The sequence below is a fragment of the Gymnodraco acuticeps genome, unplaced genomic scaffold, assembly GCF_902827175.1.
Source record: "Gymnodraco acuticeps unplaced genomic scaffold, fGymAcu1.1, whole genome shotgun sequence".
Classification (NCBI taxonomy): domain Eukaryota; kingdom Metazoa; phylum Chordata; class Actinopteri; order Perciformes; family Bathydraconidae; genus Gymnodraco; species Gymnodraco acuticeps.
This window is the reverse complement of record NW_022992130.1, coordinates 835,794-855,661: the sequence shown is the minus strand read 5'-3', so window position 1 is coordinate 855,661 and position 19,868 is coordinate 835,794. Positions and strand designations below refer to the sequence as shown.

General features: G+C 40.9%; 1 protein-coding gene across 2 annotated transcripts in view; it reads right to left on the bottom strand.

The window, feature by feature from the left end:
* The window catches only part of march8 (membrane-associated ring finger (C3HC4) 8), an 88,086-nt gene extending 69,542 nt beyond the window's left edge, over positions 1-18,544 (bottom strand). Inside the window, exon 1 of one of the 2 annotated variants that reach the window (XM_034203836.1) lies at positions 18,398-18,544. The gene's annotated coding sequence lies outside the window, so the exon portion shown is untranslated. The remainder of the gene's footprint in view (positions 1-18,397) is intronic. The other variant, XM_034203835.1, reaches the window with a different exon arrangement.
* Between the last annotated feature and the right edge of the window lie 1,324 nt (positions 18,545-19,868).

Genomic DNA, 19,868 nt, shown 5'->3' with positions numbered 1-19,868 from the left:
TGCTGTAGCTCATTTAATTGAGTTTATAAGGTAGGAAGGTCAACCCAATATCACAATGTGGTGGAAAATAAATCATTCAAAATAGGAGACTTCGCTCTAGACTAACATTTCTGTCTTAAAATGCTGATTTCCGTGCCAGTTAAAACTCACAGCATGGTTGTTTGTTGAGAAACACAATAGGCAAATCTCACAGATGAAATAAATAATATATATGTAACACTGCAGTGCACAATTTATCAAGCTAATGCAGGAGGCAAAGATGGTTGGGTACAGAGCTCTTAAGGCGCAGGTGAAAAGTTGTTGTTTTATTAATCATGTTATGATGCTACGATGGCTGTAAGGATAAAAGGATAAAACCTTGGATAAACAGAGCCTTGTGTTTTTGCTTATATTTGCATTGCTTGTTCTCTTGTATGGTTATTGATGTGTACGTTCTTTGAGATAATGAAAAGGTCAAATCCTTGAATGTGTTCATTTGGTTTTACAATTCATCACAGTAGACAATGCTTCAAATAAGGTAGTTGCTGCAAAGAGGCTACATATTGAAAACATGTCCACTTCACACAAATCTTCAACCCTACAGCGGGGAAGATCCATACAATCAATAGTCTCCAGGTGGGAACACAAGGGCAGTGTCTCTAATTCAGTTTACAACCAAATGTGAAATATAGCCACAATCTCCCCTGCTCCTGAGTTACGGCGTTGAAAAGTGTTTTAGCAAACCATTATGATTTCATAGTGACCTTTTGGATTCAAAATATCATCCTTCAATAATTTCATCCTTTTATACATTTGTCAAACTTTTTCATACAGTAAGTAGTGAATATGATGAAAGCATTTTTTAATACAGACTCAAAACCTGTTTAGAAAGTGACCTTGACCTTTGAACAAGGGGACGCTTATTTAAAATGTGAAGAAATGTCCTCAAGACCGACCGTGATACTGTGTTCCTGGGAGCTCAACGGACAGAAGGACAACCTGACAGCCTGTTTACTTCCAGTCTACACTCATTCAACTCTCTTTTGTCCGCACACTTTGAATTCTCCTTCCTGACGCCATTGGTTTTGACTATAGACTATTGACTATGTAAAAAGGAAAATGGATTTTGTGCCTTGAATGCAAAGCAAGTGTAGTCATTCTATCCTTTTGGTAATTCTATCCTCATCATCAGCCATTATGTGACCTCACTGGGACTTGGTGAGCTATGGCTACAGAATGGTCACTTTGATGGGCAGAGGGCACACAGAGTCACATTGTGTGTGAGTGTGTATGGGAGACTAATGAGTGACAGTACATTTGAGAGTTTAGAGGACAGAGTTACCCTGCCTGAGGGCATCATCACATCATTACAGCTCCTGCTGGTTTTCACTCACAAATGTTTGCATTAAATCACAAAGTGGGCATTATTGTGTCCTTTCCCGAGCTATGATGTGAAGTAAACAAGAGGAATAAACTAAATAAATCAGGCAGTATATTTTCAGTGCTGCAGCGCAAATGTTTTTTTGTCGATGAAACAATGAAACAACATCCATCACCGTGGCCACAACACAGACTGCACCACAGAGGTCATCAATGTACATCCGAAGAATAACAACTGCAGTAAAACCTCCTCTCCACTTTTAATTGGCATTGTGTTTCAAGCTTGAGGCCTTTGATGAACTCAGGGGTTGCACTAATAGGGCGAGAGATGAGCTGGATAGACCATCAGGATTACACTTCCTCCATTCAGAGAAACATTCAGTTCACTCTTCTGAAAGAGTGAATCTTTTTAGGATTAACAAAGCCAAACTAAATCTGTCGATGGCGCTCTCAGAAGGTCCCTTGGATGTGAGATCACTAGCATGTGTGTGTGTGTGTCCTCCAGGCTTGCTGCCAGTCAAAGAGTTCACTACAGCAATATTAATAGCTACAAATCCAGCAGCACTACAACCAATCACAGACCTCCTGAGGCTCTAATTTGACACTGACCTGTTGCCATGGCAGCAGCTCCAGGGGTCAGTTGGAGCCGTTAGAGGCGCGACAGCTTTTGATAAACAGACGCACCTCTGACTGCATGGTTATAAGAAACTGTTAAACCAAGAGTGAGGGTGGTCTGAAGTGAGCTCTAGGGCTGGTTGTTACCTTTTATTGATATTGAATGCTGCTTCCTTAACACACCTGAGTTTGTCTGCGCTCAAGTTGCATCCTAGTAATGCAGAAATTATCTTTGGTATTATCATTTCTAACTGGCCCTCAGTGTTAACGTTTATCTTCACAATTTAAAATGTCAAAACAAAGTCAATTTAGGGAATTAAATGTCCACCCACTTGGGTTGAATAGTTGATACATGTGAATAAAGGGATATATTACATTTATTTGGCACACTTTCAAAATAACATAGGCCTACTATTTAACCTTAGGCTTTATGGGAAGGTATCAAATACTTTCAAGTTGAAAGGCTTAAGTCGAAGTCACTATTTTTTGTTGTCAAAAGTCTTCAAATGTGTGACTCAAATCATGTGACTGGAATCCACTTTTCCACAAATATGAATATTGGTATACGATTGTCATTTTAAAGTCGAGGCTCATTTCAGTGCCAAGCCCAAGTGAACCATCATTAAGACGTTAACATCATTAACATCTGCCAGTCCTGACCACAGGAGGTCCACAGAGAGGCAAACCAATCCAAATATAACTGCATCTCCCATTATCCCCTCTAAGGTCCATTTATTCTAAGGAAACACAGTTCAGCCCTCCATCTCCCCCTCTGCTCCTGCTCCAGGTAAATCAAAGTCCTGTCTCCTTCACGTTCTGCTCAGCTGGCTCTGCTGGTATTCAGCTCACCAAGAGACCCTTTGTGTCCCTGCTATCAGATCAGACCTGAAGTATGGCTTAGAGAGCCCATCCTCCACCTCTGATGTGCAACCAGGCAGAAACATTTGGCTGTGTATCAATCAATCCTCACATTACTGTACTACAGCTACAGTCTATATCTAAAGGGGTGCCTTCCTCGAGGATTGGCTGTTTTGGAATATATCTAAAGAACACATTCCAATGGATAACTATGTGGTTATCAAACTTGTTTTCAATAAAGTAACTCCTTTGAAATATGTATTTAGTTTGGCTTGTACCCACTGATCAACGCGAAATACAACTGAACAAATGTAAGATTGCATTGGAAGTAGCAATATTGAACATAACATGTGGTATATCAAACTTACAAGCTGATTCTTGGACTGTTTATAGTAGCCTATGATTATTTTAGGTATTATGCTTGATTGACATTTAAAACACATCTCACCTACGCCCTGCAGTACCCTAAGGGGTTTCATCACCATGAGAAACACTGGATTAAGGGTCTTACAAATGTTGGTTGAAGAGATATTGCAATTATATTTCACATTTTGAGTGAGCCCCATTACTAAAAGGAAAGTTGACTGTTAATCTGTTATTTGTGTGCGAATATCACAGTTTTAGTCCGAACATTTTGGTAGTGAACAAAGTAATGATTTCACTTTCATAGACACTGAATTGACACAGTTGTCTTGCCCCTTATTAAGACAATACTCATACATTTTACATCCACAGGCGGCGGCTGCTCAGCATTCATTTGGCAACATACAGCAAAACGCTTACAAATATAATTTCTTGTTTTGATTGCTGTTGCCTCAAGGGCCTCAAGTGTCCATTTACACAGAATCCTTTTTTATGAAAAGTATGACCTCCTAAAACTAGAAAATGCCAGTAAATTGGACGGATGCGCCTGTTGAGAGGTAGGAGCCAGGGGAGAGAGAAGGGCATGCATTTCATCACGGCACAGATCTTATAACTGTGTTGGCAGCAGTGATTGGACTTAATGCCCTGCCAACACACACACACACACACACACACACACACACACACACACACACACACACACACACACACACACACACACACACACACACACACACACACACACACACACACACACACACACACACACACACACACACACACACACACACACACACACACACACACACACACACACACACACACACACACACACACACACACACACACACACACACACACACACACACACACACACACACACACACACACACACACACACACACACACACACACACACACACACACACACACACACACACACACACACACACACACACCTGATAGACTCCTCTGATAAAGCCTGCTGCGGTCCACGTACTCTCACACACACACACAAATAGAAACATCACATTTGTCACTGAGTTTGGATGAATTGTGAAACAAATTAACTGCCAAATGTAAACGAGTAGATAATTTTACCGTCATTGACATTGTATAATTTCATAAATAAGCGCTCACACACAAATACACAGGCTTGTGCTGCACTGAGCTTGAACATTGGTGATGATATTTAAAACATTTCTAATAACAAACAGGGAATAAATTACCATAATGTTGTTTTTCATTTGAAATGTATGCATCATTTAGCAGCACCAGTGCGGTCTGAATATTACTGTTACTTCTTCTCTGCCTCCTTAATGCCTATTCACCCTATATCCAACGTTAATCAAAAGCATCTCATATTTAAATCCACTGCATTGATAATGCCTCCGTTAGCTGTTCAATTAGATATATGCTAATGAGGTCCAGTTAGCATGTGATTAATTCTGTGTTGGTGAGATGACCTCTGAACAGACATCTGGCATAAACAGACGTGTTGGACGGGGGACAACACAGAGCTGATGCTTTTTACACACACCAACATCCCTTGGATTTGACCATCATTCAACAAAATTATCTTTTACTCTCTTTAAGCTGCCGAGGAGGTGTGAAGGACGCGTCAAGAGCAAACCAGCCCAAAGAGTTGACACAGATGCACGTATACACACACACTTACACTTAACTCACCTCTTCAATCTGGCTTTTAATGTGTGATTGTTTTTGTATTGTTTGACTTTAACTTTAACTATATATTTATTTGTTGTTCCTTCCTTTTCCCTTCACTATATCTGTAAAGCGTCTTTGAGCACCTGTAAAAGCGCTAACAAATTAAATCTATTATTATTATTAACAACACGCGGTAACACTTCCTCTCCTGTAAATGAGGAATAAGGAAGGAGGACGCGTTAGTTTACAGTAAATGCTTCATTTTCAGTACCGCTACCAGAATATACATGGTGACTACGCCACGGATACACAGAAGTAGGCCATTCAAAGTTCAGTAAATGATTAATTTAGTCACAATTCTTTTAATGAATCCTCGGTCAATTCCCCAGATTCTAGTGACGGGAAGAGACTCTGATCACTGAATCACCAGAAGCATGAAGAAATGATTGAACTGCCTTCAACCCCTTACTCCCCATCGATTTCCCAACCAGCCCAGAGGAGAACGGTTTCAATCGGCAGGTTTCTGTTTCAGAATTACCAAAAGATAAACCTGAATAGCATCATGAAGGTTTCTAACTTGTTACTTCAAGGCTGGATTATTGTAACTCTTTATTATCAGGGTGTACCAAGAAGTCAGTCAAGTCGCTTCAGCTGATTCAAAATGCTGCAGCTCGTGTACTAACCAGAGTTAGGAAAAGGGACCACATTACTCCTGTTCTGGCTGCCTTACACTGGCTCCCTATAGAACACAGGATAGAATTTAAAATTCTTCTTCTCGCCTACAAAGCCCTTAATGGGCAGGCGCTATCTTACCTTAAAGAACTCATTATACCCTACTGTCCTACTAGGGCATTGCGTTCCAAGAATGCAGGGTTGTTGGTTGTTCCTAGAGTCTCTAAAAGTACAATGGGAGCCAGAGCCTTTTCTTATCAAGCTCCACATTTGTGGAATCAGCTTCCAGTTTGTGTTCGGGCGGCAGACACCCTATACGTTTTACTTAAGACCTTCCTTTTTGATAAAGCTTATAGTTAGGGCTGATTATATTCAGCCCCTAGTTTTGCTGATATAGGCTTAGTTTGTTGGGGGACATCTTACTTCTTCCTTCTCTCTGTCTATACCTGTGTACTCTCATGTTCCGATTAACCCAGCTTCCCCAAATTTCTTTCTTTTTGGTGTCTATATACGCCGGGATCCGGAGTCATGGATGATCCTGCGGTCCTGTGTCCTGGATCGCGAGCCCTGGATCGCGAGTCGTGGCTGTGGTCCTGGATCAGGGGTGGCCAGCCAGTCAGAGGTTAAGAGCCACATTTTTTTCTATGTTACTGCAAAGAGCCACATCAAAGACACAGTCACTGATACCGCTTGTTTCAGTTTTTTGTTTTCTGGAGACAAGATTTCAACCACGTCACTGATGCATTTTTGTGGCATTGGGATATATTTTTTTTTAAATCCTCTGGAGCAGATAGAGGAGCTTATTGTTATTGATTAATGCATCAGTGTTTCTTAGGGTCAAAAACACTAAACTCACAACTTAAAATGAAAGCGTTTAGTTTATTTAATAAAAGAGCACATGTTCAATGTGAAAAGTGACAGTAGTTATAGATTATTTGCAATTTGGTGCTATATATATATTTTTTTAAATGATATATATTTTTTGGGCGAGGGGCTCCGTTGGTGGGGCGCAGCGCCCCTCCAAGACAATGGTAGGCGAAACACTGGATAGTGTTTAATCAAAGATAGGTTTCCCCCCCTCAAAGGTGATGATTCACTGCATCGCAGGTATTATTGTGATTGGCTCTTGGCCCACATCAAAATTACCTGACACCACACATACGTGGGGAGATGGGGGAGAGCCGGGACGAAAGTAACACGGGACGAAAATAACGGAGCGATTTTATCCAAGCCCAAACAACTTTGACCGGCCAAATTACGTCAGAATTATCAACATTCAATACTTAACAGACCTACTAAATATCAGGTTTAACTGTCAGGAGTAGTGTTGTCACGATACCAACATTTTGGTTTCGATACCAAGTCAAGAATTGCGATTCCGATTATTTTTCGATACTTTTCTTAAAAAAAGGGAAACAGTCTTAAATGTAATTATTGTGCTTTATTTCACACCAGAACCATAACCATAACACAACCTTTTAAACAATGAGAACAATAAATAAAATAAATGACAAGAATTCGTATAAAATAAAAATTAATACATGTCTTACAGACAGGCCTCATGGTGTCCGTAGGCTTGCCCTCACTGTCAGAGATATAGCTAAAATACATCAAAATGTCGCTTCTGGCGTCTTTTTTGTCAACAAGCCGAGGCGCAGCGGCAGTTGCACTCCCACTTGCAGCCATGCTTCTCGTTTTCTCACATGCTCTGGCAGCTAGCGCGTGCATGAGAGAGGGGAGGGACTTAGAGCGTGCTTGAGAGGGGAGGGACTGCAGGCACGGCTGCAGTGCAGGGAGTGGAAGCAGAGCGCTGAACACACGGCTCTTATTAAAACGGCGCTTTCTCACCGGAGTACTTTTCCCCGTCATTCTTAAAGTACCGATAGGCCTACTAATGAAACGGAGGAATCGTAACGTTTTTAACGGCAGGGTATCGCGGTATACCTTTCAAGTATCGGTACACCGTGCAACACTAGTCAGGAGTCAGTGTCTCTCCTCCAAACTCACACATATACAATTCGATATGAACTGAAGAGCCGCATGAAACTAGGCAAAGAGCCGCGGGTTGGCCACCCCTGTGACCTGGATCATAGGTCCTGGATGGATATCCTCGTGGATTCATCTTCCTATTATACACACATGCATTTCCAAACATTTGGACTACCTATGTTGCAAATGTATTATCTTTTCAATTTACACACGGCATCTATTGCACGTCTGTCCGTCCTGGGAGAGGGATCCCTCCTCTGTTGCTCTCCCTGAGGTTTCTCCCATTTTCCCCTTTAAACTGTGGGTTTTCTTCGGAAGTTTTTCCTTGTACGATGTGAGGGTCTAAGGACAGAGGGTGTCGTATTGTCATACTGATATTTTGTACAAAGCTAGGCTAAGCAGCACACCATACCATCTTACTCTAGAGTAAAAGGCCAGTTTGTTTCACAAAATGTTGAAATGTTCCTTTAGAATAGCATAGTAAAATGTTGTTTACTTGGGACCTACATATTTGAGTAAATATATTGTGAAAGTCCATTACTGTAGCATGTTAAAGTCTATTTTAAAACTCCTCATTCTTTGTTTTAACAAATATAAAATGTACATTAGATAGGCCTTGCATTGAATCGCAATAGGCGCTTTCACAACAAGTATTTTGCCGTGCTTAGTTCATCAGAACTTAGTTCATCAGAACTCAGATCGCGTTCGCACCGGAATAAGTCCCTGAGGGAGGATTAGGCAAATGAAGCCGCTGACGTCACTTCTTGTTCTTCTGCTTTGGGTTTACTGGCAGGCCGCAAACAATTTCCGGAAGTCCCCGGAGTTGGGGACTGGCTTCAGCTGCTGGGAAGCCTTCCGAGTAAATCGCCAGAAACGCTGACACCTCCTCATCTCCACCGCTCCCATGTTTTCTTTTGTGTTGCCATAAGTTAGTCTCTCTCATGGTGTATAATAAGAACGTCTCTCTCCGTTTGTGCGCTGGGCTAATGCTAATAATGCTAATGCGAGGAAAATAAAATGGCGGCTTCACAAAACCTTTTGGGAGTTTTACGCGTTTTACGGAGCATGGTTTGCAATTCGCTCAGCCAATCAGAAATGGGAACCTTTTTCTCCCATGAAAGTACCCGCTCTCTAGCAGGGACTGAAAAGGGGGTGAAAAGGTTCTGAACGCAACATTTTCGGAACTATACTGGGAAAAGTACTCCGGTGTGAAAGCGCCTATTGACTGTTTCACCAGTTGAAATGAGAAACATGGCGAGCAGCAGATTGTAACAGCTGCAGCCTGTAGTTAATTAACCGTAAGTCCCTAAGTACCAAAGGCGAAACTGAAACTATGGTTATTGTTCATCGCTGTAAACAACAACTACAGTGATTACAGTCTATGGATTATACCTTCTCATTCAGAGGGGAAGGTACCAGGTCTAAAGTAGGTTTTGTTTAATCATACCTTTGTTTACTTTTGCTATACATGTTGAAAGCTGAACCTAAAACGTTTGATACTTAATTCAGTTTTTAAATGTAGAGAACCCAATTCATAACTATTACAGATCAATTATAGCGGAGAGAAGATTGCAATGTAGTGTGTACACTATGGAATCCGACACGTTGTAAATCAAATAGGAAAAGTAATGCCATTTTTCTTGGAGAGAAAAGCATCCTTCTCTGTCCCAAGGAAATGTATTCCTTCTCTGATAACCTCACAAGATGCCATGACAAAGCAAAAAAGATCTAAATACGCCATATCAAGTGATGGCTTAAAGAGAAGTTGATAAGAGATTTGACAGGATGCCGTGTGTGTCATGGAAAGATACGAGAAAGAAAAGCGATAAACAGAGAATACATGAAGGATGAGTACTGATTTTGCTGGAGGAGCAGAATAAAATATCTGGAGAGATAAAGTGGGCGAGAAAAGTGCAAACACATAAAAAATACAGGAACTAAGATTGTTACACACTTACATTGTAGACACACACACAGCTTTTGTAATCTTGCTGATTCATGTGATACTGTGAAGGGGAAGTGGACTGCAGTAAAGAGGAAGCCTGAGATGTTATTTATGCAGCCACACTTTAATATTTTTTAACCTCATTTTTTAAATATTTTCTTTTCTGCATGCAAAATCCCAATAAGCCTCTAGTTAAGAGGATATGTATCTGACTATAAAGCAGGCAAATACTAACAAGTACAGATGCTAAATCGAACCCACTGGCACAGATTCAAATTTACATTCTGGGAATTTAGCCAAAGCTGATATCCAGATTGAGTAACGGTGAGTGAGCAGGTGCAAACTTTGGATGTCAATGAACACTGGCTGTTGGGGAAATCACATCTGCAGAAGCCCTGATAACAAGTCTCTGGCACAAGAAAATAAAGTGTAAGCACAGTAAATGCGAGTGGCTTACATTTCTGACACATATTCATAGCATTGAGGTCTAGAGCCCTTTCTCTGTTAATGTGGCTGTTTGATTTGGGTCAAGTAGTGATGAATTTGAAGAGGAAAGTTGTGACGACGCCTGCTGGTAATGTTAATTAAACACTGCCAAAACAGAGACTCAGCAGGTGAACTGTGACACTACTGGATTACAGTTGTGGATTTCAGTGCAAGAGAACGTCAACAGGGTGTTAGACAAATCCCTTACAGTGCACTGGCTCTGTTTTGAATCGATATAACGTTGGTCTAGAAAACTGTTGCTCATCACCGTGTCCTATAGCTCAAGGCCTTTATTTTAGAAGATAATTGGCGTTTTTGTGTTAAAGGTCACCTATTATGCAAAATCGACCTTTTCATGTATTTTATACATAAACATGTGTCCCCTCTGTGTAAAGAGATTCTGAATATTTCAGGAAAAAAAGATTCTCTCACTTTTTGTCCTGATCCATTTATATAAAAACCTGTCTGAAAATGAGCTGATCAGATTTTGGCCACTTTATGATGTCATAATGTTTTTTTGGCCGCCCCCACCTTATCACCCGAATCTCCTCCTAGAGTACCATTGTGTTTTTTTTAACCAAATATCTCTCAGAGGGGCGTGGGGAGTGGCTCCTTATTTTCATCTAAAGTAACAGACAGAGAATCAGCACTTTTGAAACAGGGCTGAAACAGAGGGGATTATGGAATGCTACAATGATCTGTTTGGTATTTGGAGTCAAACACTTCAGAGACATGTTTCGTGTATGTATGTATGTATGTATGTGTGTATGTGTGTGTATGTATATATATATATATATATATATATATGTATATATATAGGGAGGCGTGTGGTGCAGTGGGTGGAGCGTTGGTGATCAGATCAGGGGGTCACAGGTTCAAACCCCACTGCAGTCAGCATGTTGTTGTGTTCCTGGGCAAGACACTTTACCCCAAATTGCTTCTGTGGGGATTGCCCACAGTATTGAGTATGTAAGTCGCTTTGGATAAAAGCGTCTAACAAGTGACATGTAATGTAATATATCTGAGACCCATAATATATTGATGAAAAACAGTACAATAGGGGACCTTTAAAAAAGGACTGAAATAATGTATTAATTATCAAAATAGTTAAGTACTGGCAGCCCTATTGGTGCATCTACAATGAAAAGTGTTCTGTTTTAGCCTGAGTATGAAATGTGGTCAGTTTAATGCTAATGCAACAGCAAAGGTAATTTATTTTAGTACAGCACAGAAGCCATTATGTATTGCTCTCATCACTGATGAACAACAGTCCACCAGCCAGAACATCATGGTCTCTGGTTCATTCCCAAACAGTACAATCATGTCTTTTATTCAGTGTAATAGAGCAGCTTTTTGACAGCATTGCAGTCATTTCTAGAAGTAAATGTCATTAAACACCCAAGTCAGAGACAGTCCCCTGCTACAGCAACACACATTATTCCACCTCTGCTGTGCCTGAGAATACAGCCAATTATTTGATAATTAAATAAATGTATTGTTGTTATTAATAGTAATTACAATCATTAATTGATCTTGTTATTACTTGTACAAATTGGTTTTGTAGACATTATGTAACGCAATAAGTTTGAATATGTTTGCAAGCATCAAATTAGTTTGTGTGGCAAATATGTATTCAGTTGGATGAGGCGAGTTGCTCTGTGTGTACAGCTGTAGTCCCGTTCAAATCATGCTGCCTAAATTGTTATTTTTTTCTTGTGCAGTTGAATTACTTATTTCTAAATAACCAGGAAAACACTTTTATGGTATTTGAAATCCACCCTATTGTTCTAAAATCGGCTATTCTGAAACCCAGAGAAAGAGAGGATTTAGTATTATTTATTCATACTGTATATTTAATATTGCAATGGGGCCAAAGAAGCCATTTAAAGCTCCAAATATTTAAACATTTCCCAGACCAGTCACACTGCTTACCTCACAGCGACTGTATTGACAAAGTGTTTCATTTCCTGATACCTGAGGTTATATGAGATGATTTATTCTTATCTATGACTCAAGGGAGGATTACACTTGGAAATGTCTTAGTTGAGGAGTAATGAGGAATTCCCCCACACGTATTGACACTAAAATGTAAATTTGAAAACTGCTGGAAGAGAATCCGTATTAATCATGAAGGGTCAGACATATTGACTTTGATCTTCCACGTTTATACATTGTATATCATATATATATATCATTGTATATATAAATAAATGAGGCTTCAGCACATCCAAATATATTGTTTTCATATTGCACTTTGAAAGACAAACTCTTACAATGCATCCATATAAATGAGAGCGCAGACGCTCTTTTCTGCACCTACTTCCACACTGTCGTATCACTCTGCTATCAGTCACTCCTGTTTAAGACTCCGCCGTCAACACTGTGCTGATTAAGTAGTAAAGTGTCAAGCCTGCAGTCAGTCCTCCAACCAGGATCAGACAGGTGACAAATCAACGGAAATACTTGAAGAAACTCGAGGAGAAACATAATGAATGCAGTCTTCCGTACAAAGAGGTCCGGCCTTATGATGGTGAAAATTGGATGACCATTTTAGTTTTCATTTCATATAGCACTGTAAATTGCATGAAATTATGAGCTGTTTTGTTTTGTTTTATATGTTGATGTATGTTTTGTGTGTGTGCAATAGCCAATGCTAGTGCTAATGGGGATACAAAAAAAAGACAAAGTCAAATGTTTTAATGGGCAGTAAAATTATAATTCTTAACTATATGCTATGCTCTTTATTGTCTATAGATATCAACCTACCAACCATTCCCTACACACTTTCACAACAAAACATATTCATTAAGCAATGCAACTTCCTTGCAAGTGTTTGGAAACATCAGATGACTGAATACTTTTTAGAAGATTTTACCGGAGGCTTGAAGAATTGATGCCAAAATGCACTAAACCTGTTCATGAAACGTACGCCTGTACTACATTTGTTTTTCTGAGATTGGTAATCCATCCTTAAAAAGAGAGACAATCCCAAATGCAGCTACAAGTTTAGCAGAGCAGCAGGTCACCAGGATCATTCTGAAGATTGTCGATACAAACACAAAACCACAAACAGGCTCCAATCTCCAGATTAAGTCATTGTCATTGCATCAGCCTATGTTGTGTCTGGCTACACACACAGAACAGTACTATTGTGTCTCCTTCCATAATCCACACACACTCATCTTGATCCGTTGCTACGAGCAGACAGAGACCTTGGAGACGCTGTAAACCCTAATGACATCATCAACCATAACCCGCTACCTGCAGCAGTGCCATCCGAGGGTCCATTCAGCTGAGCCAGCATTTATGCTCTGCTGATGTATCGCCCCTGTTGAGCTACGCCTCCCCCTCTTAATCCCACACATCATCATTTCATTGCACTCGCCCAACACACATAAATCTGAGGGAGGGAGGCTACTTAAGATGTGCAAGACATTTCAATATAAACACTGCTCTGTTTTCCTATAAGCACGGTTTCTAACTCCCTCTATTAGCATTACTCCAGTGAGGTTTGAGTCATGGGGGGTGCATGACATCACCCATAGGAGGAAGCCATTAGATTGGATCAATACTCTATTCCTAAAGACGAAGAGCAGCCACAGTGGGGCACAGCAGCAGGGCAGGAGAGGATTGAGTTAGCGCACAGGAGGCAAAGAGGAATGACACAGTATCATACCTTTATTATGCTATTATATTACAGCCCAGCCAGACGCTGATACAACACGACTAGCAGGGGACGTGTTCATATGATTATACCGGAGAAGGATCAGATAACAGAAGCAGTATGGGACAGCAGCACAGAGTCTACGAGGCAATGGAAACCTTGGTACCATACTGTGGAACAATTGCAATTGCCATATGGTGATTTTGTTAATATACTTTTATTATTTTTATTCAGAAAGTAAAGCCTGCTAAACTGGAGGTAATAAATGACAATATCACAAGTTCCTTAAAGTCACTAGAGTCCAGGAAAACTCACATCCTGGATCATTTACACAGTAAAAGGGAACAGGATATGTATGAAGATTGTTTTTTTTTTGTTGGCTGGATCCATTTCCTGTCTCTTTGCAGAATGTAAATCAATATTATGTTACAGATTAAGCCCCACAGCGGGGGGACGGGGGTAAGTAGGTGACGTAGAGAATCAGTGTGAGTCAGAGAACGTCCTCTGCAAGTGCCATTTTAAAAACAGGTTGACATTAAAAATGGAAAACAATATTAAGAGTAAAGAAGATTGCTGTTGGTTGGGTAGAGCGCAAATTAAAAGTGGTGTGGTTAACGATACTTGCACGGGAAAGATGATAAAGTGGTTGGTGAGTGTGTGTGTGTGTGTGTGTGTGTGTGTGTGTGTGTGTGTGTGTGTGTGTGTGTGGATTTTGTTGTTGATAAGATGTATGTTTTAGATTAAAAAAGGTAGAGCTGAAACAAAGACATGAAATCAATCGGTTCTCTGCCTTTTTGTACACTTAAAGCTCCCATGTCATGCTTTTCTGGTTATTACCCGTCCCCTTGTGTGTTATGAAGGTTTTTATGCATGTAAACGGTCTGCAGAGTCAAAAACCCTCAAAGTACACCCTGTAGCGAGTAAAACTCTAACACAGAAAATACCTGTCTATGCTGCCCCAGAACGCCTCGTTGGAGATTTATCTTTTTCCATTTGTTTCTTCCGGGAACCAAAATGGACCAATCCACGGAGCTCCTCACACACCAGGAGGGGTGAGGACCTTTAGCGTACATTTTCAACTAACAGGGAGTCCCATTGACTTGCATAGAGCTCCCTGGTTGTTATAGACGAGTTGGGATCGCGGAGAAATGCTCTCCGCAGACCCATTCTCACAGAGTTATAAACCTTTAAAATAATAAATCTTACTCAATATCAAGCCACACTTATTGTTTTTACTTCGGCTGTGAGTGTTTGTGTGTGCTCAGGATGAGTTTTGCGCTGTCCCGCTGTATCGCCAACCCGGAAACCAAACCAGTAAGCCAGCTCAGTGAGCAGCGAGCCTCGCAACGTCCCGAACAATCAGAGCACAGTGGGCTCACAGGGAGGGGGGGGGCAGGAGCTCCAACAAGCCGTTTAGGACAGAGAGTGAATACCGGTGAATACACATACTTTACAGAGATGCTGTGAGAAACCAATGTGAGTTTAGAAAATTGCACAATGTAAATCTATTCTAGTAGACCACAACAATGGAATTATGATCAGTAGAAATGGCCATGACATGGGACCTTTAATATCTTTGGGTTTTGGTCGGCAAAAACAACACATTTGTAAACATTAACTTTGGCTTTGGGAAACTGAGAAGGCCATTTTTGTCACTGGTGTCTGGCATTAGTTGACCATAATTAGTTGCACTGACATATTAGCCGAAATAACAGAAATGTTCATGAGTTTTATTACCATAAGCTTTAGCTAATCTAGGTTAGGCTTGAAAAATGAGTTGACAACACAATTTAAAGTATTTCATTTTCAGCTCTTTGCCGTTTGAAACATGCTGTATGTGATTACTAAGGACAGGCGTTTAGGACAAACTAAATAAAGATGTGAATAAGGCGAAACTTCTTTCTGAAACTCTTCTGCAAGTTGAAATGTGTTTTGGCCATTGTTAAATTGAATTTGATTGAAACCTCTATAGAATATCACAAAATGGCCTGTCAAACACATCAGCTGTTCCAAAATGTAAAATTCTGTGGGCGGCACATTTCACCATCACAGCCAATTGTGTCAAACAATTATGGCATTTAATTGGCAGAAAGCTATCAAAGACTTCAGATACTTTTGATTGCATTCTTTCCACCCTCCAATTACTTTATTCAGAACCTATCTCTGAAGACACAAAGCATGAGTTAATTTGCAAGCACACAATGGCCCAGTCCGTTACGACTGCAGGCTCCCAGTGTTAGCAGCTGCAGTCTCAGCCTCCCTCTTTCTCCAGTTTGGAATCATAATCATGGTTTTACGTCCTCATTTCTCCCTGCAGTCGGTCCTGACAGGGCGACAGGCAACTTTAGAGTCTGTTGACAGCTCTGGCAGCTCGGGAGTAGGTGAGATTTCTCATCAAGGCAGAAAGCTTCCCGATACCTGCATGATCCTGCACTGTCAGAGCACACCAAGTCAGCTGGTCATGATGGGAAGACCATGCCAGGAAGAGCAAACCAGAGGGAGAGGAGAGGACAGTCGGAAATGTAAGATGCCGTCATAGGAAATGACTTTATACTGCAGACTAGAAGGGCACACAGAAAGAAGAGACCTCCAGCAAGGCCATGAACCCATCACGCAGTGTTAGCGAAAGTGAGAAATAAATGGTGTATCCGCCTGTGATTACGATCCACTCCTAAATGTAAAGGGTTCCTCCTTCCAACCTTTCACCAAGATTCATTATATTTGGGCCAGCAGTTTATCCATAATCCGGCTGACAAACAAACCAACGGAAGCAAAACCATAACCTCCTTGGCAAGGAAGTGTTCCCAACTGTGAGAAAAAGATTACCTGAATACAGCACATTCACAAGTCACTTGGTATGGTTATTAAAAGGTGGTTTGTCCTCACTAAAATGTGATATCAATGCTATAATTCAACAAAAAACACAAAATAACTGCACTCAATGACAACTTTGACAAGTTCAAGCCGCTCATGAATAAAAAAGGCTGACTTTTCATTTGGCTTTGCATTTTTTTTCTGCTAATGAAGATGAAAAGTGTCCCCAGTTGCTTTTTTTCAAAGTCAAGACATATCTTTGTTCAACTCAAGGATGAAACCAAGATAAGAACTCCCATTCTAAATCACTGCATGCCTACAAAAAGGCCACTGGCGTCCGTCGCTATCGTTTGAACACTCAGTTTCAGAAACTTCAAGTGTTTGTGTGGAAATGAAACCATTCCATATGCAGTAATCCCATGTGAGGAGGAGTTAGTTACACAGCAGCTCAACAGAGACAATATGCATTGTGTTATCTGTAAGTTTATGCATGCACGCACACTCCATGGGACAATGAGGCTTCTTATCGCAACAAGCCCTCAGTTTTTCACAACACTACCATAGACATAACCAAAGGCTACAGTGATGTAACACACACAGCTGGTTGTTCTTCTAACACTGACAGTAGCTGAACACCACAGGCTGCCGGGTTGCATCATGATAAAAATTGTGCCTTAAAAGGCTGTATTTGACATGACGCCAACTCTTGTTACCTTGGAATGAAGCTGAGTGAAAGGTTTGCCCTCCCACTGAAAACATAAACAACACAGCAGGCCACCACATAGTTGTAGCAAGCACAGAAAGCTATACAAGTGTGTATGATTTGCTTTAAAAAGGTTTAAACAAGCTGCAATTGCAATACACACACACAGACTATACTGCAGGCATCATGGCACACAGCAGGACTGGAGTGGAAGGTGGAAGAAAAGGAGGAAAGCTGATCCTGCAGCCAATGAGAAGACTGAGTGTAATCTGAGAGCCACTGTAACAATTCACTGAGGGCAGTACACCTCACATTCATCAGGCAAAACAACATTTTAGAGTTTAATCAGAGGGTGGAATTGTTGATTATATAAAACTAGAATGACTGTTTATATGTTTCAACAGCTGCAGCCTGTGGAAGCAATGCAGCTATGGCTATCAGCTTGATGTTGTTATGGTTCATAATAAAGGCAACATCCGACAGCAATGTGCCTCAGACCTCAAGTCTACTGAAAATGATCTTTGAGAAAAGGCAACTGCTGTGGGCCACCATGTTAATTCAAGCGTTAACATCCCAATACATATTGATCCAGGGTGGTAAACTCAAAAGAGACAAACCCACAGCGATGGCATGGTCACCCCCATTTTACAGGCTAGAGAATTCAAGTTTACAGCATTTAAGGTAGCAATGTTGGGAACAGCTACTCGTTACAATATTGCTTAATCGTGTCTGAATGCAATCATTTATATTTTTAATGAACTCGTGTCCCATCTTAAGGCACGCCAAACTGAGCGTCGCAAAGGCTTGGGGAAGACTAACAAAGGCTTGCTCGGACACATTGCGTCTTCTCTTGATTCACAATCACAAACACATGCTGAATGGACAAACCCGATGAAATAAAGAGCAGCAGGGCTGACACAAACCGCGTTGCAGATTTTTGCTGCAGAGTGCACCAGTCGCTGACATTAAACTCCATGTCCATACCTTTATCACAAACAGGTTACGTTGACAGTCACTAGGAACCAACCCTCGGCTTTCACAGTTGTCAATTTAAAAAAAGCAAATTCTCACGCATTCAAATCCCAGTACAGTCCAGACGCTCGTCCGTCAATCCGCCCGACCGACAGACCGTCAGCCACCTCCGGTCGGATTTAATAAAGCGAGAGGCGCAGCGGACACAGAGGAGCCTCAGTGTGGACGGACGCATAGCATTGGACAAAAATGTTCCTATTCCAACTAACAGAGAAAAGAAGACACTCACCGCTGTGTTTGACTCCGAATGACGACGTTTTGTTTATTGCGTTGCCCCCGCTGAGCAGCTGAGTGTAGTGGTGCGTCACCGACTTCCGCGTTAATATGGACTGGAAAAAAAGCTCCAAGGGGAATAATGGGTAAAGCATAGGAGGCGCAGGCGTGCCCACCGAGGGGTGCAAGATGTAGCTTATGATAAGGAGGAGGGTGATGGAGGATATCAAGTAATATTGATAATACAAATAATATAATATTGAACACTCCCCTAATCAGTATTTTATATTAATTAGCATAGTGTACTCGTGACAATGTGAACTGTTAAGGTGCTGACCCACTGAACATTAGGGCCTTTCAGCATGCTGCAGTTACCAACATTTTCATTAAAGCCTATTTTGTACACTACATTTAATACTCTAGTATCCCACTCTTATCAACCCAATCTCCAGCTGCATTAATTGTTTTAAACCACACAAAAAAGCTCAAATTTAGCAATTTACCATCTAAACGTTTAGCTACCAATTACAATTAGCATTAGCTGGAACATTTAGCCACTAATGAGCAAGTTACTTTTCTGAAGATGTCAAAGAGACCAACATATAACAAAAAGAGAGTGAAGTACTCATATACATCAGAAACACAGCAAATGACTCATGAAATGCTAGTTTTGCTTTATATCTGCCTGAAGCAGCTACTTTGACTGCCCTCTAGTGCTTCCAGCCTGCCAGTTAGCTTAGCTCAGCAAAAGGCCCGGCGGGGAAAGCTAGCATGACTGCCAAAAATGAACACATTACACATCTAAACTTCTTCTTATCCAACCAACGTTTCATGCTATATCTTGTTTCTTTAAGTCCTCCAAAAAAAACTAAGTGTAAAAAGGACAAGTCTTTATTTCCTGTATCTGAACAGTTGTCTGGCACTGCCAAAGAAGAAGTCTGGAATATAACCTCAAACAGTAGGCCTATGCTATTTTAAATGACAGTTTAAATGACATAACAAATTAGATTTGTTCTTAGTCATATTGAAAACTATTTCAGATTCAATCGAGACTGTATTAAAATATTCTGGTACAACAATGGTTACTATTTCAGGGTATGAATGGCCTGCAGTGGTGACTTTGGTGTATCATGTACTATAGCTGAACTAAATGAGCTCCTTGCTCAGAGTGCATTATGTTGGGAGGGAGCTATAGGCTTACTTATTAAACGGGGAATGTATCATCTGTTGACTCAAAGCTTTGGCTCTATGTCTGTGAAACCTGTCATTGTGTTTGAGCTTATTACTGATGCACAGTCCGCCACTGTGTCCTTGGGGGGTGGGACAACGGAGCCTCTGTGCTCTGTCTGGACAAAGTGGGCACCTCAGATGTGAGTGAGTCTGCCAAATTGTGAGTCTGCCAAATTGTGTCTCTGCGTTGGAGAATTGGTCATCAAGGACTCCCAGAACCCTTTGGACTTTCTAATTACTGAACAGGAACTGGAGAA